This window comes from Schistocerca americana, chromosome 1, assembly GCF_021461395.2.
Source record: "Schistocerca americana isolate TAMUIC-IGC-003095 chromosome 1, iqSchAmer2.1, whole genome shotgun sequence".
Lineage (NCBI taxonomy): Eukaryota > Metazoa > Arthropoda > Insecta > Orthoptera > Acrididae > Schistocerca > Schistocerca americana.
The window spans coordinates 128,890,827-128,917,812 of NC_060119.1; the positions used below are offsets into that span (position 1 = coordinate 128,890,827).

Genomic DNA, 26,986 nt, shown 5'->3' on the forward strand with positions numbered 1-26,986 from the left:
AATGACGCACCCAGGTGAAGTACTCGCCTGGTAAAACACTGTGTCCTTTTGTTTGGAGAATTCCGTAACTGCCTTCTACACATCATCTTCCGATAGGACCCGTCGATCCTTGAAAGTCCGTGATGAAGGTATGATAATCGCATGTGGAGAGATCAAGGCACCCACTTGAGTTTGTGTAACTTTACGTTACAACATATGCGATATGGGGACGTGAGTCAAGCCGTCGGCACACGGACCGTGCACCAGAACGTTGAGCGTGCCGAGTTTTTTGACGTCATAGCGTGTAACAGCACGTGCAGGAGTCTTTCCGTACGTGCGGAGCAATATCTAGCATGCCAAATATTCTGAGCGTGCGCCTGAGCGTTGACCAATCAGATGGCACAACGCCACTTACGTCAGACGCGCGCTATCTCCCTTCAACACAGAGCTGTGAGGCGCCATATTGGCATTCAGTTCAAGCCTGTACGTATATATGCCTTTTCTGAGCACCAGAAAATTGAGAATCACTCGACAACCCGTTGTTGACTGTGTGATTCGTTCCAATAAAATAATGAGAAACATCATTTTCGTGGCCAAAGAATTATTGTAACTTGCGTATGAGAGAGTGTGTCATTTGAAGGTAGCGACACACTGAGGATCCACCAAAAACACATTGTTCTTGGTACAATTTGTTATAATTAAACTTCAGGTAGCAACATAGCTGCGATTAAAGCATTTAGCACGTCGTAACATGTTAGAATTGGCGTTAGCTGAATTGTTGTAACTTTAGTGTAGTGAGTAGTGTCAACGACCCGTGACAAGATGGGCGGCAAAGCGTTGGTTCGTGTATTGCGAAATTCAAATATTTTTTCCTAACATTCGTGTATTTAATAGGTTTGCTTTATTATTAGTTTAACGTAAGTATATACTACGTAATTTATGTTACGTAAATATAAGTTCACCTTTTTTTGAGGGGTGAGTTTGTTCGATTGGCTTAATCGACAGGACAGCTCGCGCTACTTGTATAAAGATATTTTATTCCTTTTTCTTTTGAGTTTCGCAATTCACGTCTTGTAAAGCTTCTGCTACTCGGTAGGAACAGTGATCAAGTAAGAATGACCTTCGTAGGGTTTACCAAAATTTGAGAAAGATAAAATAACGTTTACCTGATGTGGAGAACTATTGCAAATTTGTGTCACAGTGTTTGCAATGGAACTTTCATAAGCCTGTGTCCTTATTGATTGGACATGGTACTTTCCTTTCTGTCTTAAAACATGTAATCGATATTGAAGTTTTTGTCTATGTTACATATAGAACAACGTGACTAGGATATGGACAGTGCAGGAAACGTGCTGTTTAATAGAGCTAACGTGGGAATTTTACGCTCGCCCGTTGAGTAAACAGTGTGATTTACAAATAGAAGCATCCCACAACTGTCGCTGGAATGCGCCGCGATCGCGTATTCCACGTTGGGGCCCACGTACCGTATGCACCAGTTGCATCGTTCCTGAGCGTTCAGCAACACTTTGGACGCTCAACGTTGACGTTCGACAGCACGGTCAGTATGCCGACGGCTTTACTGTCAAGCAGCAGCACCCCTTGGTACACCATTACATAACTGTGGTTTTTGACAGGCATGCTGCCCCATACACATTCCTCATTCTCCGACGTATGTATACTGGAGTCTGTCCTTCGGCAGCCAAGAAAAGAATGATAGCACGCTGGTCCTGTCTGGACGCATCTGGTAATACCATCGCTACAGTTCGCCTTTCCGCATTTGCCGCACGCACGTCGGAAAGACACGAATGTCACACTAATCCTTTGCCTACATGTCGGTGCTTATATACCCGCATCGCAGTCGCGCTACGTTGCACATATGCTGTAGCAAAGTCCTCCAACGGAAACATTTTGGTCTCCCCTTAGAATAATAGTTTTCTGAGGAAGGCGCCGCGTCATATTCTAAATTATCACTGAAGAACACCGACGTTTCGTCCGCGCATACAGTTTGTTCCCCCTGGTTAGACAGCTTGTAGTCGTAGCAAAAAAATAGGTGTTATTCAGTGATAATCGATAATATGACGGCCGGCCGGAGTGGCCGAGCGGTTAAAGGCGCTAGAGTCTGGAACCGCACGACCGCTACGGTCGCAGGTTCAAATCCTGCCTCGGGCATGGATGTGTGTGATGTCCTTAGGTTAGTTAGGTTTAAGTAGTTCTAAGTTCTAGGGGACGTATGACCACAGCAGTTGAGTCCCATAGTGCTCAGAGCCATTTGAACCATTTTGATAATATGATGCGACGCGATACCCAGATATTTTTTAGCGCGAGGGCAGAATGTAGCTGAAACGGAAAATATGTCATGCGCCTAAAGATAGGCAACACAATTTACACCATTCGCCCGGGCCTCACCGACCGACATCGATACCTCTCCTCGGTGCAGCACTCCTTGAAGAACGGGCTGCCATTCCGCAAGAAACCTTCCAGCACCTGATAGAACGTATGACTGCGAGAGTGGCAGCTGTCATCAAGGCTAAGGGTGCCCAACACCGTGTTGAATTACAGCATTACCGATGGAGGGCGCCACAAACTTGTAAGTCATTTTCAGCCAGGTGTCCCGATACTTTTGATCACATAATGTATTTGTCAGCACACTTTTGTTTTGTCCACCTCGTATATTTGCTGACTCTGAGTGCAGCATTGTATACACTTATGAAATGATAGAATCGTGTTACGCAACCACACATAATCAAAGAGCTCCAGATAATTTAGTCGTGTGGAGGCTGACATTACCACTCTTCATCAAGAGCATTAATCAAAGATGCAAGAACAGTTTATTATATATATTATTATAAATTAAACATATAAAATAAGTTAATATTTTAAAATTATTCGATAAGGCAATTGCAGATTGAAGGTATTAAGTAAAATATCGTTGTCCTTGTTCATTTTACTAAAAAATCAGAAAATGAAAACCAGGCGAGGACTATAGTTGTGGTAAGAGTAACTTGGAAACGATTTCAGAAGACTAACAAATTGTTTGGAAAGGATGGGAAAGAAGGGATGAATGGGTTGAGCCCTGACAGGGGAAGAAAGAGGAATATACTATTAAGTTGGATAAATCTCTGCTACCAGTCCGTCGCCGGATAGAGGAGGACAGTTAACATTTCGACGTGATGGGATGCGGAGAGTGTGTACGTAACAAAAGTGCGTTTCCAAGTGGCGTGACAATCTAGTTTGAGCCACACTTTCGTTGACGACCTATGTGAACGATGTCTCGTGGCAAATCCTATGACGTCCTAAGTAAGTGTGTGGGCTGACGCTCTTCATCAAAGTGCTGTGTTTTCCTCCACACGTGGCAGCAGTGGTCTGGTGATTAAATTATTAGGTTGGTGCACGAGTTCGAGCGTTTTCCGCAAGTTTAGTAAACACAACAGATACACGTAACACAGACTTTAGTCATCATTATTATATTCTCCTTCACTATTTACAGTATTCTACCAATGTTGGGGTAACTTCGATTCCGTGACTGTAGAAATGACGTAGCTTTGAGGCGAGCAATTCGTCGAACCATGTTTGGGGCCACCACTGTCACGTTAATGTATGCAAAATGTACCTGCCGTAAGACTGGGAGAATGCGTAAAAGTCTTATCATACCGAACAATTCGTCTTAGTTATTTGTCTGCATTATTGAAGAAGAGTTCCTTCCCAGAAGCAGAATATATGAAGTGACTCCCTTGACTGGCGAGATTCAGATAGTGACGTAGGAACCCCTTAGGTGAAAGAACTTGATCTTAAGAAAAAAGCGCATCATGCAAGTCTACAAGTACTTCGAATAGTATTGAAGACACGGGCTCGCCTGCAAGTAGTCAACAACTTGCATAAATGAAGACTACAACGGCGTGATTGTGTAGGCAGGTGGCGAGTCGTGAAACATTCATTTGGCTACAGTTAAGATGGAAGAACTCTTCACACTTGACGTCTTAACTCCAGTGAGAACCCACGTGTATATCTGCTGCTGTCGTAGTTCCATTTAAGGTAAAAACAGCGTTCTTACGAACCAAGAAGGAAACTTGTCCCGGATGCTCGAACCACAACTCTAACCTAAGACGACGAACATGCGACACGTTTGCCTTGCAGATGACGCGGGAACTTAAGCGTGCAGATTTCCTAAAGATATTCCCACCACGTATTAAATGAGTGAGATTTAACAACCAATTTCTTGAGTACCAGGTTTTCATCGCTGTATCATTCAGTGTGCCCGCCGTTTAATAATTTATAAATTTTTGTATGTTCCAGCGCTTGTTAGTAGCTACTATCACCAAAGCAAACTAGAGCACTGGTAGTGCACTCTAAAATCCTGCTGTGGATGAAATTTTCATGAAAATTTGGTTGGCAAGACCAGTTATGTTAACAGCTAGCCTTCACGGTCCGGAATTCTGAGTTTTGTGCATAGTAGTTAATTTTCGAACCGACGATCACGCTAATTTATTATTAATCTGTTATACAGATGGCAAGATACAATCGTTATCACAAGTCGTGGTAAAAAAAAAATGGCAGTCCTGACCTTCTCTTGAAGGTCTAGAAAAGGCAGACGGGTGAAAAATCGTAGAAGAGAAGTAGTGACTGAGATGTCCCCTCATAGCTATGCTGTTCCTTACACCACACAGCACTGCACTCTTTCCGCCTTTGAGAGTGCAATAAAGTCCTGTGTTTTAAAAAGATACTCATTTCGCATCTCATTTTTGACTGATAAGTTATAGCAGAAAACGTGAACTTGCAAGACACTTCTTACAAATGACCTTCGCATCTGCTCTGTTCATTTTTAATTTGACTCGCTAACCTTTTTTCTTCGCCTTGGAATTCTATTGCATTTTGTTTCACTAGTTACTTTTTTCATATTGTTCCACCATTCGCTTTAGTATTTAGCAAAATTTTCTTTGGCGCTTTCGTATTAAGCCCACATTTCTAATTTACTCTCTTTTCGTAGCACCTACACATGACCTCAAAAATTTAAATGCTGAAACCTGTAATCTCCTATGCTCTTTTTCTGTTATTCTTTCTACATTATGATACAAACATCTCTTATTGTAAAATCTCATTATTGTATCTGTAGTAATTCTTTTCTCAAACGTTCATCTAAGAATTCCACACAAAGGTGAAAGTTACTAACCAACTTGTATGTTTGATATCAAGGTTTCTTGGAACTTAGAATCACTTAACTTGTTTAGCAATACTTCCTCTAGATTTCGACACTGTGTATTTGTATAGCCTTCTGTATCAATTACATCCATTATGGATTATGTTTGAGGATTGCGACAGTCTTAAAATTATACGTTTTTCCGTTAGAATCTTACACATTCTATAAATTCCTCACCGTAAAATTGAGTACCAGCCTGATAAAGTTATCATCACCACTCAAATATTTTGTGAAGTTTAGCGAAAATTTCCAAATTTCAGCGCTGCTGCCAGACGATTGAAAAGAGAAACGGAAAAAGCTCGGAAAACTACGATTTTGTAAAGATAATTGCAAAACATCGGAATCCGAAAAATACAGACATGTTGAAAGAAATTCAGAAAACATACTTTCAAAAAATAAAGAGAATGAACAAATTTAAAAAGAACCAATCAACTCCTTTAAAAGGTGAGAAAATAAAAAATAACTAAAATGTTAACAATAGAGTATAGGTTATTACAGGAAAGATGCAGCAGCAGAGCGACATTTTACACAATGAAGATAAGACTTTATGCCACAATTATCAGACCAAAATGGATCCTATGTTCGGAATCCTTGGTGCTGAACAAGAAAAAGGAATATGAGAAGACAGAAATGAAGCAAAAAGGACGGAAAACAGATCATAAATGATTTGCAATACGAAAAAGGGAAAATGTTATAATGTTCGTTTCTTATAAAATAAGTGCTACTGTACAATGATGAAGAAATTGTTCAACTGCACCACAAGGGCCTAGAACAGATAAAGTGTAAGAGACATAAGATATAAATGAGAGAAATTGACAGTAATTCAAAAATGATTTGCAATAACGAGTTCTTTGCAATTACGGCTGGGGAATTCAACTGAATAAAAAAAAAAAAAAGGAAAATTATGAGCTATCGTTCTGTCGACGCCGAAATTATTAGAGGCGGGCTATAACATGTCTAGTATGGGGTAAGCCACTCAATCTTCCTCCCGTTAACGGATCTCTCATGTTGAAAGATTTAGGGAAACCACGGAAATTCTACGCCCATACAGCCGGACGGGGATTCGAAACGCATTACAACGCATTACTTCCACATGCAATCTAGAGCCTAATACTGTACTGCCTCGCCTTATCACTGATTCGACGAAAACCAAAGTATAACATGCTAGAATAACAAAATAACAACAAGCGATAAAAAATACTAGTATAAACAAAGAAGGATATGTTTGGATAAAGACGTCACACATTTTTATGCAGCAGAATTCACCATGATCGGAAAGACTATGACCAAATGCGAACACGTAAACAGTGTTATAAATTTCAGATATTTGTGTATTTCATTTTTTTTATAAACGTTTCCTTTCCTGTGACGAAAGTAGCATATCGTAAAATTTAAAGGTAATATTGTTACGTTGGTTACCAAATTGTGAATTTCGGCTACTTTATTTAGCAACGGGGACATTGAAGTACCTATGGTTACATTTCGTTTTGTGAATATCCACAGTCGAAATAGTTAAAAATGTATGGGAACTGGATATACATCCTAATGTCCTTTCCCCATCTTTCTGCCCATCTCCTCTCCTCTCTCATCTCCCTCTCTCTATCTATGCATCTCCTCCATCCCCCCCCTCTATCTCTCTCTCTCTCTCTCTCTCTCTCTCTATATATATATATATATATATATATATATATATATATATATATATATATATATGCCTATGCATCCCCCCCCTCCCTCCACGTACATTTCTACGCCTCCCTTCTCTGTCCTCTTACCCATCTCTATCACCTTGATCATTGTTTATTATTATTGCGGTTGGGATCATTGGTGCAGGATATATGAGAGACACATCTTATCGTGCTGAATCTGCGAGGACAGATCTGTGAAGGTGTAGCTTCATAGTATTTCGCATTGTTTTAATATGGGAATGGATAGGATTAGAAAGATTCAGAGATTGAGATCCCAAGGTGATAATCCATAAATAGACATATCCTGTTTTCCGTAAAGCTTACAGCAAGGAAGAAACAACGGGTAGTTGTGTATACAATTTTTGCGTGAAATTATTTACAAGAAGAAAGACTATATATATATATATATATATATATATATATATATAAGAAACAAAATGTATAATGGCTCACATGTCCTGCTATCGTTGCTATGTACCTCTGAATGTTTATTAGTGTATCGTGTAAGAATATTGAAGTAAATCGGTCAAGAAGTATTCGAAATTTTTGGAACCAACGTTTCCGCTTTATGTATCACATATGTATTTATACATTGTATATATTAAAAATATGCAGGCTACGTCCGTCCGAATTTTCATTAGGGTTCAAATGGCTCTGAGCACTATGGGACTTAGCTTCTGAGGTCATCAGTCCCCTAGAACTTAGAACTACTTAAACCTAACTAACCTAAGGACATCACACACATCCATGCCCGAGGCAGGATTCGAACCTGCGACCGTAGTGGTCGCGCAGTTCCAGACTGTAGCGCCTAGAACCGCTCGACCACCCCGGCCGGCTTTTCATTAGGGTATCGTGTAAAAATTGAAGTAAATCGGTCAAGAAGTTTACGAAACGTTTGGTAACAACGTTCTCCTTTATATATGACATACATATTATCATTGGCTATATATATTTTAATAAATATAATATGCGTGTCCGACTGTTAATTAGAAAGTCCGATAAAAATCAAAAGTAAACTGAATAGCATCTTGGCTGTACCTTTACATAACACAAAATCTTTCTCCGTGTCATTCTCCATCTCAACCATACGACTATGGAACGCGCTCCTCTGTGAGCTGCGTCTTATCCAGAACCACTCAACATTCAAGAGGGACCTCAAAACTTTATATTAGGGATGGTATAGCCACCATTTTGTGCCCCTCTTATCTCTTTCTTTCTCCTCTCCATCACAGCTTCGAATTTTACCATTCTATTTCTCTTCCTCTAACCTATCTACCTCTTCTAATATCTCTTTCACCCCGCCGGCCGCGGTGGTCTCGCGGTTAAGGCGCTCAGTCCGGAACCGCGCGACTGCTACGGTCGCAGGTTCGAATCCTGCCTCGGGCATGGATGTGTGTGATGTCCTTAGGTTAGTTAGGTTTAAGTAGTTCTAAGTTCTAGGGGACTGATGACCACAGAAGTTAAGTCCCATAGTGCTCAGAGCCATTTGAACCATTTTCTCTTTCACCCCATTCTATCGTCTTATGTCTCTGCTCGATGAGAATAACTCACAAGCTGCAAGAACATAACGAGAAATTTCCCAACTAACAATAGGACTGACATCCACAAAAGAAAAGTATGTTTACTTTCATTTACACAGTCATTACTACTATTATTATTATTATTATTATTATCATTATTATTCTTGATTGTTGTAATTATTTTTTTATTGTTATAATTATCATTGTACTACTGTTATAATCTCTATTTTTTTTCTTTAACATCAATACTGTATAATACGTTATATGTCCTTAATGTTCTGTAGAAACTGTAACTCGTTCAATCTGAGTATGCCTGGTTAGGTGTAAGCGAGGGCCTGAAGGCCCTAATCTTGCCAGGTAAAATAAATGCATAAACAAATAAATAAATAAATAAATATGCTCGTCCGAATGATAATTAGAAGTGAACTGAATGGCCTTTTTGTCTGACTGTTCGTCAGAGTATCGTGTAAAAATTTGAAGTAAATCGATCAAAAACTTTTGGAGAATTAGGTTACAACATTTCCCATTTATATATCACCTATTCAAGTATAGTTATATATTGGATATATTAAAAAATATATGGGCTGTGATCCGTCCATATGTTAATTCGAGTATCGTGTAAAAATTTGAAGTGAATTGGTCATATACTTATCGAGATATTTGGCAACAACGTCAAACGGCTTGTCTTTATTAGTAGCACAGATACACCAACCACGACCTGCTGGCGCGCTGTGTGTTCAGCCCCTGTCGCTGTATCGTGCACAGGTACAAGTTGTAACACGTAATTTCTCGTTTCGGAACATGCGATGAATTCCTAATCGATGCACACTGCTGCCCAACAGTTTCCCAATGGGCGATTAAAGGCGATAACCTGCGTCGGGAATGTTCCGAGCTTTTCGTGTGCGGTTGTAACGCACAGAGCCGTGTAATTATGTTAATGATTGCGTTCGCACGCAGCCATCATCAGGAAGCGGGCGCTGCGTGTGGCGCTCGCTCGGGGGCTTTCGTGCAGCGGCGCTGACGGTCCCCCTTGAGACACAATCAAGGCGCTCCAGTCTATTTACAAACAACGGCCGCCATTAAGCTCACCGCAGCCCTCACAGGCCGCACGACGAGTACTCGCCGTTCCAGAACATTCGCCTGCGCCTTAGATGAAATAATTTCAGAGGTGACTTCAGACGGTTTAGTGGTCGCAAACATCTTTAAAAGGCAGCGTATTTATTGCGCAAGCAAACGAAAACAAATTAATTACTTTCAGTTAAGCCGTCCTCACACGTTGACGTTGATGCGGACGGATAATTCAACTTCACGAGACACATCTCCCGCGTTAGATCGGATTTGTTAGTTAATGCGGTTCGCAACTACACCGCTCCCTAGCGGCAGATGTCCGCTGTGTACGGCTTGCAAGCCACATAGTTTCTCTACGAAAATTGACGCGTATAAAATTCCTGCTTCACTTTTATTAGAACGCTTAATTTCACCCTTGCCCATATGCTGGTCACGTCGTTCTCTCCATGGTATCCATACATACTCTAAAAATGAATATATATATACACTCCTGGAAATTGAAATAAGAACACCGTGAATTCATTGTCCCAGGAAGGGGAAACTTTATTGACACATTCCTGGGGTCAGATACATCACATGATCACACTGACAGAACCACAGGCACTTAGACACAGGCAACAGAGCATGCACAATGTCGGCACTAGTACAGTGTAGGATATACACTGTAGCAATGCAGGCTGCTATTCTCCCATGGAGATGATCGTAGAGATGCTGGATGTAGTCCTGTGGAACGGCTTGCCATGCCATTTCCACCTGGCGCCTCAGTTGGACCAGCGTTCGTGCTGGACGTGCAGACCGCGTGAGACGACGCTTCATCCAGTCCCAAACATGCTCAATGGGGGACAGATCCGGAGATCTTGCTGGCCAGGGTAGTTGACTTACACCTTCTAGAGCACGTTGGGTGGCACGGGATACATGCGGACGTGCATTGTCCTGTTGGAACAGCAAGTTCCCTTGCCGGTCTAGGAATGGTAGAACGATGGGTTCGATGACGGTTTGGATGTACCGTGCAGTATTCAGTGTCCCCTCGACGATCACCAGTGGTGTACGGCCAGTGTAGGAGATCGCTCCCCACACCATGATGCCGGGTGTTGGCCCTGTGTGCCTCGGTCGTATGCAGTCCTGATTGTGGCGCTCACCTGCACGGCGCCAAACACGCATACGACCATCATTGGCACCAAGGCAGAAGCGACTCTCATCGCTGAAGACGACACGTCTCCATTCGTCCCTCCATTCACGCCTGTCGCGACACCACTGGAGGCGGGCTGCACGATGTTGGGGCGTGAGCGGAAGACGGCCTAACGGTGTGCGGGACCGTAGCCCAGCTTCATGGAGACGGTTGCGAATGGTCCTCGCCGATACCCCAGGAGCAACAGTGTCCCTAATTTGCTGGGAAGTGGCGGTGCGGTCCCCTACGGCACTGCGTAGGATCCTACGGTCTTGGCGTGCATCCGTGCGTCGCTACGGTCCGGTCCCAGGTCGACGGGCACGTGCACCTTCCGCCGACCACTGGCGACAACATCGATGTACTGTGGAGACCTCACGCCCCACGTGTTGATCAATTCGGCGGTACGTCCACCCGGCCTCTCGCATGCCCACTATACGCCCTCGCTCAAAGTCCGTCAACTGCACATACGGTTCACGTCCACGCTGTCGCGGCATGCTACCAGTGTTAAAGACTGCGATGGAGCTCCGTGTGCCACGGCAAACTGGCTGACACTGACGGGGGCGGTGCACAAATGCTGCGCAGCTAGCGCCATTCGACGGCCAACACCGCGGTTCCTGGTGTGTCCGCTGTGCCGTGCGTGTGATCATTGCTTGTACAGCCCTCTCGCAGTGTCCGGAGCAAGTATGGTGGGTCTGACACACCGGTGTCAATGTGTTCTTTTTTCCATTTCCAGGAGTGTAAATGTGCGTATTTGCGTATGTTCCACATTTCCTCCTATACCATTGGACCAGCTTCAACCAATACTTGATACATACCAGGTGATCAAAAAGTCAGTCTAAATTTGAAAATTGAATAAATCACGGAATAATGTAGATAGAGAGGTACAAATTGACACACATGCTTGGAATGACATGGGGTTTTATTAGAACCAAAAAAATACAAACGTTCAAAAAATTTCCGACATATGGCGCTTCATCTGATCACAATAGCAGTAATTAGCATAACAAAGTAAGACAAAGCAAAGATGATGTTCTTTACAGGAAATGCTCAATATGTCCACCATCATTCCTTAACAATAGCTATAGTCGAGGAATAATGTTGTGAACAGCACTGTAAAGCATGTCCGGAGTTATGGTGAGGCATTGATTGGCGTCGGATGTTGTCTTTCAGCATTCCTAGAGATGTCGGTCGATCACGATACACTTGCGACTTCAGGTAACCCCAAAGGCAAAAATCGCACGGACTGAGGTCTGGGGACCTGGGAGGCCAAGCATGACGAAAGTGGCGGCTGAGCACACGATCATCACCAAACGACACGGGCAAGAGATCTTTCACGCGTCTAGCAATATGGGGTGGTTCTAATAAAATCCCATGTCATTCCAAGCATGTGTGTCAATTTTTACCTCTCTATCTACATTTTTCCGTGGTTTATTATGTTTTCAAATTTATACTGACTTTTTGATCACCCGGTATATTAGTTACTGTCTGGAGATAATTGCTGTGAGCGTCTAAGCCACCTACCTATCGAAGATATGGGGATGGTGGTGAGAATGCAGTGTAATTCACGACGCGCGAGTATCCATACTTTATTCATCCAGTATATGAGACTGAGAAGATTTAGTAACCTGCGACAAACTTTACACGTAACTTTAAACCTTGAAGAATTTTTTTCTCGCTGACAACCCCCAACAAAACTATGAAACGGAAAAAGGGTTTGTCGCTAACTATATTTTCGCCCATCGTGCTGTAAAACTGCCATGACGTTTTACATGAATACATCTTTACTACTAACTGTATTCGCCCCACGTTTTGCGGACAGTATTCACGTATAACACTGAATGTAACGACAAAGTTATATCATTTTAAGACACATAGTCCGGGAGATATGGCATCATGAACATCCATCTGCGTGAAAACCAAACTACAGGGCGAAATTCGCTAGATATTCAGGTGAACCCTGTGTACAATTGCGTGTTTTTTGACACGTGTGTATGCGAGCAAAACCACGGGTAGAAAGCTCATCCTAATCCTCAGAACGATTTCAGACAAATTTGGTACATTAGTTACGATATGGAAAGAGGTACTGTGGGGGTAAGAACCATCAGTCTCCTATTGGGGTGGCAATGATAAAGTGGCGAAAGAAGGGGATGGAGGAGATGGAGAGATAAAGTGCGGAAAGAAGGAGGTGGACACAGATAGGGGAGGAGGAGAACGACAAAGAGAGGTGGTGAAGGAAATGGACAGAGGAAGGAAAGAGGATATGAGTAAGAGGAGGGAGGAAAAGATGAGCAGCGAAAGGGAGCGAGAAAGAAATGAACAGGAAGAGTGGAGGAGGAGATGAACAGAGAGAGGGGGAGGAGATGGAGAGAGAGAATGCGAGGAGAAAACGGAATTAGATGGGAGAGGAAGAGATGGACTGGGGGGGGGGGGGGGGTGAGCAGATCGTCAGAAGGAGAGGCTAGAGTAGATAAATAGAGAGAGGGGTAGGAGAAGAGAGGCAGGAGGAGATAGAGAGAGGGGTTGAAGGAAATGGACAGAGAGAGAGTGCAGGAGGATATAGAGATGGGGAAGGAAGAGATGAACTAATAGAAGATTAGAATGAATCAATACATAATGGTGCAATACCGGATACTCAGCTAGTACATAAATAAAAATTTCAATATCTGTGAATATGCTACAAGTTTTAATATTTCTAAAATTTGAAAAACCTCTCTCACACCGGCCTGATTTAGCTTCACTGATCAGGATAGTAAAAACATGCGTATATTAAGGGAATTTTCATTGACAAAGCAGGCTTATCACATTCACACAGTTCAATACTGTTCTATCCTGATTAAATTGAGCTCAACTTAAATTCCATAAGGCAGTGAAGCAATTTCGAAGTCTCGGTGCGACGAAAATTGTCAGTCGCTCTCCTGGAAACATTTGTAATAATTATTAACTTTCGGTGATCACATGGAGAAGACCGGAGATCTGCTGGTAAGACCGTGTTAGCCTATTTATTTGAAGTAACTGGATATCTTGAGCATACAAAACGGCAGGTTCGTCCAGTGTAAATCAGACGTTCCCCACTGATCCCGTGCAACACAACGTAGTAAGCAGACACTGTCAATAATAAACAGTTAAATAATACGCGAACACACTTACTTTAGTTTAGTTCATGTATTAAATTCCTTCTCATACAGAATCTCATCAAGATGGCGACTAGCCCAACAATACATACATATACATCCTTCTTTCACGACTAATCGGCAAGAAGACACCTATTCTTTTCCTAAGAGAAAACATAGATAGCAGAGAAGCTATTCCATGGAGTAAATGGACGCTCCAAGGAATAATTGGGCTTGAAACTACTTTGCATTGATAATCGGTAAGATAAGAAGAGATATTTCGAGATATGTACTGAGTTATATAATTTATAAAATTTCTGAAAATATCGCGGAGAGACCGCTGCAAGAGACATTACAAAGTCAATAAGTAAAGTCCCATTCCCAGTTAGTACCGACATCAGCTTATAAAATATCACAAAATTGGTAAAACTCACTCCTGAGACAGAGCGCATTTATATTTACGTAACGTCGAATAGTACAGAAATTGCTTCTCTCAATTTATTAAGAAAGTTCCACATCCTTTTATAAAACGCGATGTTGAGGAAAAAGAAATAGGGTACCGCAATATGCGAACCCTCCACTCCTTGCTTCTTAACTCGTCACCTCTTGCAACCACGCTACGCTCGACTTCTGTAATAAGTGGCCGAGCGGTTCTAGGCGCTACAGTCTGGAACCGCGCGACCGCTACGGTCGCAGGTTCGAATCCTGCCTCGGGCATGGATGTGTGTGATGTCGTTAGGTTAGTTAGATTTAAGTAGTTCTATGTTCTAGGGGACTGATGACCTCAGCAGTTAAGTCCCATAGTACTTAGAGCCATTTGAACCACTTTTTTTGTAATAAGTGACCCTGTATTTTGTATTACGATCTTTTGAATAACCGTCGTTTAGGTATTAGCTTACCTTTAGTTACAATAAATTATACCAAGAACGACCCCCTTTTGGTGAATCTTCAATGTGCCGTTGCGTTAAAATCGCGTACTGTCATAACGCGTGACTTATAACACGAAAAAAAGTAAATATGAAAACTCTTTAACCACAGTATGACGTTTCCCAACATTTTATAACAAAAATCGTATCAAACGACGGGTTTTCGACATATCCTCAATGCGCTCGTTCATAGAAACAGCGTTTATTAATAGGAGGTAAACTGTAGTATAAAACAGCCGGCCGGGGTGGCCGAGCGGATCTAGGCGCTACAGTCTGGAACCGCGCGACCGCTACGGTCGCAGGTTCGAATCCTCCGTCGGGCATGGATGTGTGTGATGTCCTTAGGTTAGTTAGGTTTAAGTAGTTCTAAGTTCTAGGGGACCGATAACCTCAGAAGTTAAGTCCCATAGCGCTCAGGGCCATTTGTAGTATAAACCCCACCCAGTAGGAACTGAAACCGACAAGGTGTCTCGAAAGCTGTGCGTGTGACGTAGAGAACGTTTTTGCTATTATTGGTTCAACCTTCCTTAGCACGTTGACGAAATACTGAAGAATATATTTTGTGTCTCACGAGAGGCTCTTCAACATGAAGTAACAGGTAGTGACGTCAAATTAACTCGTTCACATCAACGATAATTAAATCTACCAGGGTAAGGACGGCTTTAGCTAGGTGAAACACGTATCTGATTTCAATTTTTCTCTGCCATGTACATGTTAGTCACAATCTGACTTCGTTATAAACTAGAAAATTAGATAAACACATGTAATTGATATTAACAGTAATTCAATTTTAGCGATAAAAAAGGTTTCATTATAGTACAAAACATGAAAATAACTCCAGAATGAAATTCCCGCTTTGCAGCGGAGTGTGCGCTGATATGGAACTTCCTGGCAGATTAAAACTGTGCGTCACACCGAGAGTCGAACTTGGGACCTTTGCCTTTCGAGGGCAGGTACTGTACCATCTGAGTTACGCAAGCACGACTCACGGCTCGTCCTCACAGCTTTAATTCCACCGGTACCTCGTCTCCTACCTTCCAAACTTCACAGAAGCTCTTCTGTGAACCTTGCAGACCCCAGCTGTGGCTAAGCCATGTCTCCGCAATATCCTTTCTTCCAGGAGTGCTAGTTCCGCAAGGTTTGGTTCAAATGGCTCTGAGCACTATGGGACTCAACTGCTGAGGTCATCAGTCCCCTAGAACTTAGAACTAGTTAAACCTAACTAACCTAAGGACATCACAAACATCCATGCCCGAGGCAGGATTCGAACCTGCGACCGTAGCGGTCTTGCGGTTCCAAACTGCAGCGCCTTTAACCGCACGGCCACTTCGGCCGGCCCGCAAGGTTTGCACGAGAGCTTCTGTGAAGTTTGGAAGGTAGGAAGCGACGGACTGGAGGAATTAAAGCTGTGAGGACGGGTCGTGAGTCGTGCTTCGGTAGCTCAGATTTTAGAGCACTTGCCCTCGAAAGGCTAAAGTCCCAGTTTCGAGTGCTTTCGGCAGCGGTGGGGCAAGGAAGTACGCAGCGTCCCGCCGTGCGCCACCGTGACGCGCGAGTTGTATTGGTTCCAAGTTCAGTGCGACTATGGCACACACATGGCGCCACCATACGATCAGAATTACTTTCCAACCAGAACACACGCGTCCTCGAGCCTATGAAATAGAACAGTTCATACGCGACGATCTTGGTTGAAATGGCTCTGAGCGCTATGGGACTTAACATCCAAGGTCATCAGTCCCCTAGAACTTAGAACTACTTAAACCTAACTAACCTAAAGACATCACACACACCCATGCCCGTGGCAGGATTCGTACCTGCGACCGTAGCGGTCGCGCGGTTCCAGACTGAAGCGCCTAGAACCGCTCGGCCACACTGGCCGGCCGCGACGATCTACGTTTAGATCCGGCGACTATCGTCGGAATACATTTTTTTCTATAAAGGTGAGCTTCGTTTATATTAAAATGATCAGTGCAGAGATCTGCGCGACTGTGGTGTCTAAATACCCGAACTCTCTCAGATTTAAACATTCTGACGGGAATATCGGTGCAGTGACGTTGGATCATGCAGGCGTGAGCCTGAGGACTTTAAGGTCTTTTGAGCTCCCCTTCGAGGTCCCAGAGGAAGTTGTCAAGGATGCCAATGTCATCAGCCACGTTGCAGAAAAGTGGCAAACATTTTGATGTATAAGGTCTACAATGGTGTGCGCTAAATTAAACTTGAACTCAAGAAACATGTGCCGTTTTATTTGAACATCGGTGGCTGTCGGGCAATCATAATGTACGACGGTCAATCGCGTACCTGTTCCGGATGTGGGCAGGAAGTCCATGTTCGATCGGGCTGCTTACAACGTAGACTTACGCAGATACCAGTGGGAGACTCAGTTTCGCCGACGGGGGCGACAATCCTACCCCTCACATACGCTCAGACGACGATGAGCACCATAGATGTGGAAGAAACGGGCGGTCGGGGATATCCATCGACGTCAGAAGGACCAAGGGAGGAAGAGGAAGGACCCCCAATGCCGACCGAGATGTCGCACCTTCCACAGCAACAACAGCTGCAACAGTCCCACGGAATCCAGACGCAACATAACATTCAGGACGCGATGGACATGGACGCGAACATTGTCCCGGCTGCGGCTTTCCTAGCGGAAGGTGATACGACGCTGGATTGCCTCCCACATTCGGATAGGGATATCCACCTTCGAAAGCAACGTTCGCCTCGACGACGCAAGCGACGTCGGTGGACCTCTTCTGACGATTGCCTCCCACGCATGGCCGGTCAAGAAGGTGACATATCGTCAGACGGCATGGATGCTGGGTGTCTAAGTGGTGTAGGTTCACTTGCCCTTACCACGAGTGCCCACTTACTTCTTGCACGACAGATGCAGCAGGTCGCGTTGATGGATGGCGCTCCGTCCACCTCTACCAAAGACGACGTGGTTGAAAGAGATTTTGGTGCCGATCAGCTACACAGCATCGTGGTGCACTCACAGTGGTCGGACGATGTTGAGGAACTTCCTGGAGAGGTCACGGGTGACGGGGGAGGGGGTGGCATTGGGGACGCCACTCCTAGCGTGAAAGACTCATAATGTGTAAAGGGTTCGGTGAGTCCGGCCTCTCTTGCGGTTATCTTCGATTGCCATGGCGTCTACCCTAGATGAAGAGGCTAGGCAACACACATCAATATCAATGCGATAAGAGCACCACACAAACTGACAATGCTACAACGCATGCTCGACGCGGCGGACATCGACGTGGCACTCGTACAGGAAGTATGAGACCCTAGTTTCCCTGACTTCTACGGATATACCGCCCACATCTCCCACGCCTCTTCTACCGATTGTGGTGCGGCTCTTCTGCTATGGGAAGGCTTGGCGGCTACGGACGTACTGTACCTACTGTCAACTTTATACGACTCATCGATGTATATGCGCTTTCAGGATCAGGGAGACAGAGAGATCGAGCCCGCTTTTTTTCCGAAAGATATTACGCATCTCTGTATGGGCCGCATAGACGATATGGTGATCGGAAGCCTTTTTCAACTATACTTTATCTCCGTCTCATCAGCAGCCACATCACGTCCCGTGTGCGGAATTGGAAATGCTAGTGCATGACCTCCACCTGTTCGTCACGTGGCGCCACATCCACGGCCCAGCTCCTGGTTACACCCATTATACAAGTCATTCGTCAAGTCGGTTGGACAGAATTTACGTCACAAGCACCGTCTCAACCGCGAAGAGAGGAGCAGAGCTCTGGCCCACTGCATTCACCGACTACACAGCCTATATTTGCTCTATTTCCCCCCAACCTGCAAGTGTGTGGCGCAGTAGGCCCCCCTGGAAACTGAACGTCCCCCATCTGGAGGAGCCGGCATGTAAAGGTGCTGTCGAAGAGTCGTGGAACGCGTCCTTACAGCGTCGTGGTCGTTACCAATCGACCCTCAGTTGGTGGATTGAATGTGCGAAGCCTGCTCTTAGGCGCACCTTCATGGCCTACGGCCGGGAAGCGTCGGCATGGAGGAGGAACACGAAAAACTTTTATTACACCGTCCTACGAGAATGTCTTGCTATGGAGCCCTCACCTGACAGGCAGATTATTGTCAATCGCGCGAAAGCGCAGCTCGTCTGCTTAGCACACCACCATTTACAGGGCGGTGTTATAGGGTCGCGTGCTCCAGACAGGCTACAAGCAGAAAGGCCATCTATGCACCACGTGCTCTTAGAGCGCAGGAGGCACCGTAGGACGATGGTAACCGACACAATGACAGACGACGGTCGACCCGTGGTAGAACAAGTAGAAATAGCAGAAGCCTTCTATGGGCAATACGTTCACCTTTATGCAGCAGTGCTTCCTGATTTGGTGACTGTAGACACTGTTTCTGCACATGTCCTTACTCAAGAAGTATACCCAGTGATTATAATGAACCCTTAGCTAATTGATCCGGTATAGACGTAAAACTACACTACTGGCCATTAAAATTGATACACCACGAACATGACGTGCAACAGACGCGAAATGTAACCGACAGGAAGAAGATGTTGTGATGTGCAAATGATTAGCTTTTCAGAGCATTCACACATGGTTGGCGCCGGTGGCGACACCTACAACGTGCTAACGTGAAGAAAGTTTCCAACCGATTTCCCATACACAAACAGCAGTTGACCAGCGTTGCCTGGTGAAACGTTGTTGTGATGCCTCGAGTAACGAGGAGAAATCCGTACCATCACGTTCCCGACTTTGATAAAGGTCGGATTGTAGCTTACGCGATTGCGGTTTATCGTATCTCGACATTGCTGCTCGCGTTGGTCGAGGTCCAATGACTGTTAGCAGAATATGGAATCGGTGGGTTCATGAGGGTAATACGGAACGCGGTGCTGGATCCCAACGGCCTCGTATCACTAGCAGTCGAGATGAGAGGCATCTTATCCGCATGGCTGTAACGGATCGTGCAGCCACGTCTCGATCCCTGAGTCAGCAGATGGGGACGTTTGCAAGACAACAACCATCTGCACGAACAGTTCGACGACATTTGCAGCAGCATGGACTATCAGCTCGGAGACCATGGCTGTGGTTACCCTTGACGCTGCATCGCAGACAGGAGCGCCTGCGATGGTGTAATTAACGACGAAACTGGGTGCACGAATGGCAAAACGTCATTTTTTCGGATGAATCCAGGTTCTGTTTACAGCACATGATGGTCGCATCCGTGATTGGCGACATCGTGGTGAACACACATTGAAACCGTGTATTCGTCATCGCCATACTAGCGTATCACCCGGCGTGATGGTATGGGGTGCCATTGGTTACACGTCTCGGTCATCTCTTGTTCGCATTGAAGTGGACGTTACGACCCGTGGCTCTACCCTTCATTCGTTCCCTGTGAAACCCTACATTTCAGCAAGATAATGCACGACCGCTTGTTGCAGGTCCTGTACGGGCCTTTCAGGATACAGAAAATATTCGACTGCTGCCCTGGCCAGCACAGTCTCCAGATCTCTCCCCAACTGAAAACGTCTGGTCAATGGTGGCCGAGCAACTGGCTCGTCACAATACGCCAGTCACTACTCTTGATGAACTGTGGTATCGTGTTGAAGCTGCATTGGCAGCTGCACCTGTACACGCCATCCAAGCTCTGTTTGACTCAATGCCAGGCGTATCAAGGGCGTTGTTACGGCCAGAGGTGGTTTTTATGGGTACTGATTTCTCAGGATCTATGCACCCAAATTGCGTGAAAATGTAATCACATGTCAGTTCTAGTATAATATATTTGTCCAATGAATATCCGTTTGTCATCTGAATTTCTTCTTGGTTTTGCAATTTCATGGCCAGTAGTGTATTTAGTATACGGGTACAAATATTTATAGGATAAATGTTCAGACTGTGTACTGTGGGATATGCGTTCTTACTGTGTGTTAGTGTCACGACTGCTGTTAGGCGCCTGTACTGGTACAGCCACGTAAGGCTGAGACACAAGCATCAGTGTGTATTACAGTTGCAGACAGTCAGCATGGCTTTGGACAAGGTGAGCAAGGCTTTACTCTAAAGCGGTTTTATCAAAACAGCAATAGTGCCGCAAAACAACAGCAATAGTGGTACTAGTCTTCTCGAGTATAAATACATTAAAGAAAAACAAATGGGTTCTCTTTCCCTACCGGAAGTTCAAATTAACTGTCGATTTGGAAATTGCTCCTGGGAGAGGCCGGTGTCTAATTGCACCACAAATTGTTGAGGAAGTTACCGTCGCCATGGATGAGAATGCTAGACGCAATCTGCGATCTTCAAACAGTGCTCGATCTGCATTACGACAGCCGAACATTCCATGGTCTACCGATCGAAAAATGCTGCGAACAGTTGTTAAATGGTATCTCTAGGGCGGTTGCACGCTGTCGCTTGTGCAGGTGGTCTTCATATTGAGCAGCGTTTGTTAACTGGAACGTAAACATGGTAGACAATTAACAAATAAAATATTACCCACTTATGTGTTTCTTTCAGTGGTTTATTCGTTATTTCTCTTCCGCATGTCATTACAAATGTTTTCGCAAAGCTTCATTGTCCTACGATCACCCGTTTTTGATGGGGACTGTCTCAAGTAGCGAAAGTTTAATTATAAAATGGTTCAAATGGCTCTGAGCACTATGGGACTCAACTACTGTGGTCATAAGTCCCCTAGAACTTAGAACTACTTAAAACTAACTAACCTAAGGACATCACACACATCCACGCCCGAGGCAGGATTCGAACCTGCGACCGTAGCGGTCGTGCGGTTCCAGACTGTAGCGCCTTTAACCGCTCGGCCACTCCGGCCGGCGTTTAATTATAACCACCCTGTACAATACTCGAAACAGTTCTGAATTAAGGAGTGCGTTTTGTATGGACTGATCACAGCGGTACATCCAAACTTAGCAGTAGGTATCAGCTTCCCTCCAGAATCTACGTGTGAAGCTCAGACATTGCTCCATCGCATTTCCAGCAGAAAGTTCTTCCTTTCATAGTGAACACGCAAGGAGTCGTAGAGTCTGTGCTATCCAACAGCCTGTAACTTGTTTTAGAGGTCACTCATAAGAGAATGCCGGAACTACGAGCTAAGAAGTCCTTGACTATGTTTGCAAGGCAGAAATAGCCACCACAACCACAAAGTGGCCTTTCAGTAGCTGCACGTTTCTTACGGTGTTGATTAATAACCCGGTAGCAGCAGGGCATTCACGCAACACAAATAACGTTTCAAGATTTGTGGAAGTCTTGCTGCTACTACAAGAATTAACATAATGTAATTTCTGATGGTCATGGTTGTCGTAGGGAACATTTGCATAGTAGCTATATGCCAATTACGAAGATCTTTCTGGATTACTACAATTTGTTTTGCATAGCGCTTCCTCGTAACTAACCACGTCGCCTGCGAAAAATATTAAATTGCAACTGATACTTCTCGCTGTCATACTACCCGCTGACATACTTTTGCAAGTTGGAATAAAATCACGCCGCTACGTTTTGAAACACTAAAAACAACTTTAAACTGGCTTTTCGACCGTCCTTAAAAGTGGTCATCTTAACGGTGACTAAGCTACTGCCGGCCGGGGTGGCCGAGAGGTTATAGGCGCTACAGTCTGGAACCGCGCGACCGCTACGGTCGCAGGTCCGAATCCTGCCTCGGGCATGGGTGTGTGCGATGTCCTTAGGTTGGTTAGGTTGAAGTTGTTCTACGTTCTAGAGGGCTGATGACCTCAGAAGTTAAGTCCAATAGCGCTCAGAGCCATTTTGAACTAAGCTACTCGGTTCTGGGAATGGTCTTCCTGATATGTCTTGTCAGTGCAGTGATGTCGGTTACAACACGACAACTGAAAAGTGACGGTATGTATGGAAGACATTCCCAGAAACAAGCAGTTTAGTTGACCTGAAGAGGACCAATGCGAAGACAGTCGTAAATTAGGTTTATAGTTTTTTTATTGTTTCAACATCACTTAACCTAGTGGCCGTAAGTATTTTACTCATATTCACATTGGTTGTGAAAACGTACGCACGTAAATGCTTTCACCAAGTTTTGAAGCAGGTTCCTCGCATCAAAATAACACAATGTTGATATCACATATGACCAAAATACACTCCTGGAAATTGAAATAAGAACACCGTGAATTCATTGTCCCAGGAAGGGGAAACTTTATTGACACATTCCTGGGGTCAGATACATCACATGATCACACTGACAGAACCACAGACACATAGACACAGGCAACAGAGCATGCACAATGTCGGCACTAGTACAGTGTATATCCACCTTTCGCAGCAATGCAGGCTGCTATTCTCCCATGGAGACGATCGTAGAGATGCTGGATGTAGTCCTGTGGAACGGCTTGCCATGCCATTTCCACCTGGCGCCTCAGTTGGACCAGCGTTCGTGCTGGACGTGCAGACCGCGTGAGACGACGCTTCATCCAGTCCCAAACATGCTCAATGGGGGACAGATCCGGAGATCTTGCTGGCCAGGGTAGTTGACTTACACCTTCTAGAGCACGTTGGGAGGCACGGGATACATGCGGACGTGCATTGTCCTGTTGGAACAGCAAGTTCCCTTGCCGGTCTAGGAATGGTAGAACGATGGGTTCGATGACGGTTTGGATGTACCGTGCAGTATTCAGTGTCCCCTCGACGATCACCAGTGGTGTACGGCCAGTGTAGGAGATCGCTCCCCACACCATGATGCCGGGTGTTGGCCCTGTGTGCCTCGGTCGTATGCAGTCCTGATTGTGGCGCTCACCTGCACGGCGCCAAACACGCATACGACCATCATTGGCACCAAGGCAGAAGCGACTCTCATCGCTGAAGACGACACGTCTCCATTCGTCCCTCCATTCACGCCTGTCGCGACACCACTGGAGGCGGGCTGCACGATGTTGGGGCGTGAGCGGAAGACGGCCTAACGGTGTGCGGGACCGTAGCCCAGCTTCATGGAGACGGTTGCGAATGGTCCTCGCCGATACCCCAGGAGCAACAGTGTCCCTAATTTGCTGGGAAGTGGCGGTGCGGTCCCCTACGGCACTGCGTAGGATCCTACGGTCTTGGCGTGCATCCGTGCGTCGCTGCGGTCCGGTCCCAGGTCGACGGGCACGTGCACCTTCCGCCGACCACTGGCGACAACATCGATGTACTGTGGAGACCTCACGCCCCACGTGTTGATCAATTCGGCGGTACGTCCACCCGGCCTCCCGCATGCCCACTATACGCCCTCGCTCAAAGTCCGTCAACTGCACATACGGTTCACGTCCACGCTGTCGCGGCATGCTACCAGTGTTAAAGACTGCGATGGAGCTCCGTATGCCACGGCAAACTGGCTGACACTGACGGCGGCGGTGCACAAATGCTGCGCAGCTAGCGCCATTCGACGGCCAACACCGCGGTTCCTGGTGTGTCCGCTGTGCCGTGCGTGTGATCATTGCTTGTACAGCCCTCTCGCAGTGTCCGGAGCAAGTATGGTGGGTCTGACACACCGGTGTCAATGTGTTCTTTTTTCCATTTCCAGGAGTGGACTTTCGTTTTTGAGATGTTAGTGATGCAGCATTTCACAAGGTTATCAAGTTAGAAACGTGACAGTTTTCAGTATCCTGCGTTTGCTTCTAGTCACGAATACATACCCAGAACGTTTGTGGCTGCACCAAAATGCTCATGGTACAGTTCTGGCTAGACACCAGCTGTAGTTTAAGATTCCGGCTGGAATTGTGTGTAACTGTCTGATAGGTCCAGCCGTTCTCCCACAATGTCTTACAGATGATGTCTACAAGTGCTTCATTCAGAGCAGTGTACCAAGACTTGCTAAAGCATGTGCTCCTGTAAATAACAGGAAACAAATGGTTTGTGCTCGACAGGGCTCCAACACATTTCAGCCGCATTATCTTCTTTTCGCTTTATTGTTTGATATCAGCCAAAGCAGACTGCAGGAGAAAAACAAGTTCCATGCGCTATATGTTCCCCCGATCTCAATTCTTTGGATTATTTCTTAATCAACTGGCTCAGCAGCAGGCATTTACAACGGAAAAACGCTTCAGCATTGTTTCATGGCAGCCTACAAAACCATTCAACACCGTACGTGGGAGACTGAAAAGATGCGGTAGTCCATCGCGTAAAGTGTAGAAGCAAAGTACATTTTCTGTGACACGCGAACTCTGTGAAGTGTTCTTTCCTTAATGAGACAAAAACTAAGTATTTTGAGATGTGTTTGTATGGATTTTTCACGTGTTATCTTAGGAGTGATTCTCCCACTATTTAATTTTGTACCCCCAGTGTTAATGACTTAGCGAGTAATATCACTTGCAATCTTAGACTTTCCATAGCTGGCGCGTTTACTTTTGAGCAACAGTTATTCCATAACAGCTGTAGTGTTATAGCTGTAGCGCTATAGCCAGATCTTTACAAAACATCATCCTGGTGATAAGCCTCACATACGAAATTACTTTGCGTCTGTACAGGAACGGCCTGATGAGTTACACCTGTCGAAAATTTTCAGTCCTGTAGCGCACTTAACCAAATACGGTGTAGGAACGTTCCCAGATTTTCTTTGGTAGACGCAGAGCTCTGGACTGAAAGCTTTTCGAAAGTCTAGAATGGCAGAATGCAACTGGTGACTTATATTAATGGCGTATAGGATATAGGACGAGCTGAATTTGGTTTCCGCTTAATTGGTGTGTTTTCTATGGAGAAGGACATTTCGTTGCAGATAGGTCATCCATCTTGTTCGAACTCAGAACCCGCTACAAGCCAGTGACTCAGGACAATATTTATTGTTCACATTTAACTATATTTTTTGTAAGTGGGTAAGATCTGCACCTTTCTCCAACAGTCAAGAACAGCTCTTGCATTAAGGACTCTGTGGTAGACTACAAGGGGTACCCAAAAAAGTTAAAGCTATGGCTCAAATGGCTCTGAGCACTATGCGACTTAACTTCTGAGGTCATCAGCCTCCTAGAACTTAGAACTAATTAAACCTAACTAACCAAAGGACATCAGACACATCCATGCCCGAGGCAGGATTCGAACCTGCGACCGTAGCGGTCGCTCGGCTCCAGACTGTAGCGCCTAGAACCGCACGTCCACTACTGCCGGCGTTAAAGCTACGTATTTCATTTTTTTTACAAAACAGTCTTTTCACCTTCAAAATACATTCCATCATACACAGTACGTTCAATTCGGCAATACATTACTGTGAACATTATTTTTTATACACATGTGTTTTTACGCACGCTGTGATACAATATTCGCAGAATTTCCAAACAGAAAATTCTGTTAACTGTCTGACGTTGTAGTACGAACTCTGCATTCACAACCTCTCCCTTCCTTCCCCTTCCCCCCCCCCTCCCCCACCCTCCCCACACGCACAAATAGTCAAATGAGCATTGTCTTGATTTTTTACTTTATCTGAGAAATTTTTATCTGAGAAATTTTTTTCGTGTATGTTGGCAATGATGCCTTTTCCCTAAATCGAGCCTCTTACACGATACAAATAACTCCGCTGTGTGTGCTGTGGCCGGCCGAAGTGGCCGTGCGGTTCTAGGCGCTTCAGTCTGGAACCGCGAGACCGCTATGGTCGCAGGTTCGAATCCTGCTTCGGGCATGGATGTGTGTGATGTCCTTAGGTTAGTTAGGTTTAACTAGTTCTAAGTTCTAGGGGACTGATGACCACAGAAGTTGAGTCCCATAGTGCTCAGAGCCATTTTTTGTGCTGTGGTCCGTGGTGGTCGGTCATCAACATCTCCATCAGTACTCCGCAAGCCACCTGACGGTGTGTGGCGGATGGTACTTGCACCACTAACTGATGCCCCCTACCCTGTTCCACTCGTGAATGACGCGTTGCAAGGATGATAGTTGGTGGGTAAGCCTCAGCATTAGCTTTAGTTTCTCTGATTTTCTCGGTGTGATCATGGAAATGAGCGTCTGGCGTTATTGGCCAGGAGGCCCTTTACGGGGCAGGTCTGGCCTCCTTCGTGCAGGTCGTATTACATTAGACGCCACACCTGCAAACTGGATGGGGATGAAATGATGATGAAGACAACACAACACCAAGTCCCTGAGCCGAAAAAATCTCCCCGATCCAGCCGCGAATCGAACCCGGGTCCCTTAGGACGGCAGTCAGTCACGCTGACCCCTTTCCAAGCTCATTTTGTTCGTTTTCGTTCGTTGTATCTGCTCGGAGCGGACGTCATAAGACGCCCGCTTTAAGTTCGTCGTTGATCCATTAACTCAGTCTTTTTATTACAGAGGGCAGCTACCCCGCTGACCGAACACGCTGATCTACCGTGCCGGCAACCATTCAGTTATCGGGGTGAACATCACGAGATGTATTTAG

The 26,986-nt window shown here is 45.1% G+C and overlaps 1 protein-coding gene across 1 annotated transcript in view; it reads left to right on the forward strand.

Moving 5' to 3' along the window:
* Window positions 1–26,986, forward strand: part of LOC124605649 (angiopoietin-related protein 6-like) — a 941,284-nt gene that overhangs the window by 661,237 nt on the left and 253,061 nt on the right. The gene's annotated exons all lie outside the window — the stretch shown is intronic.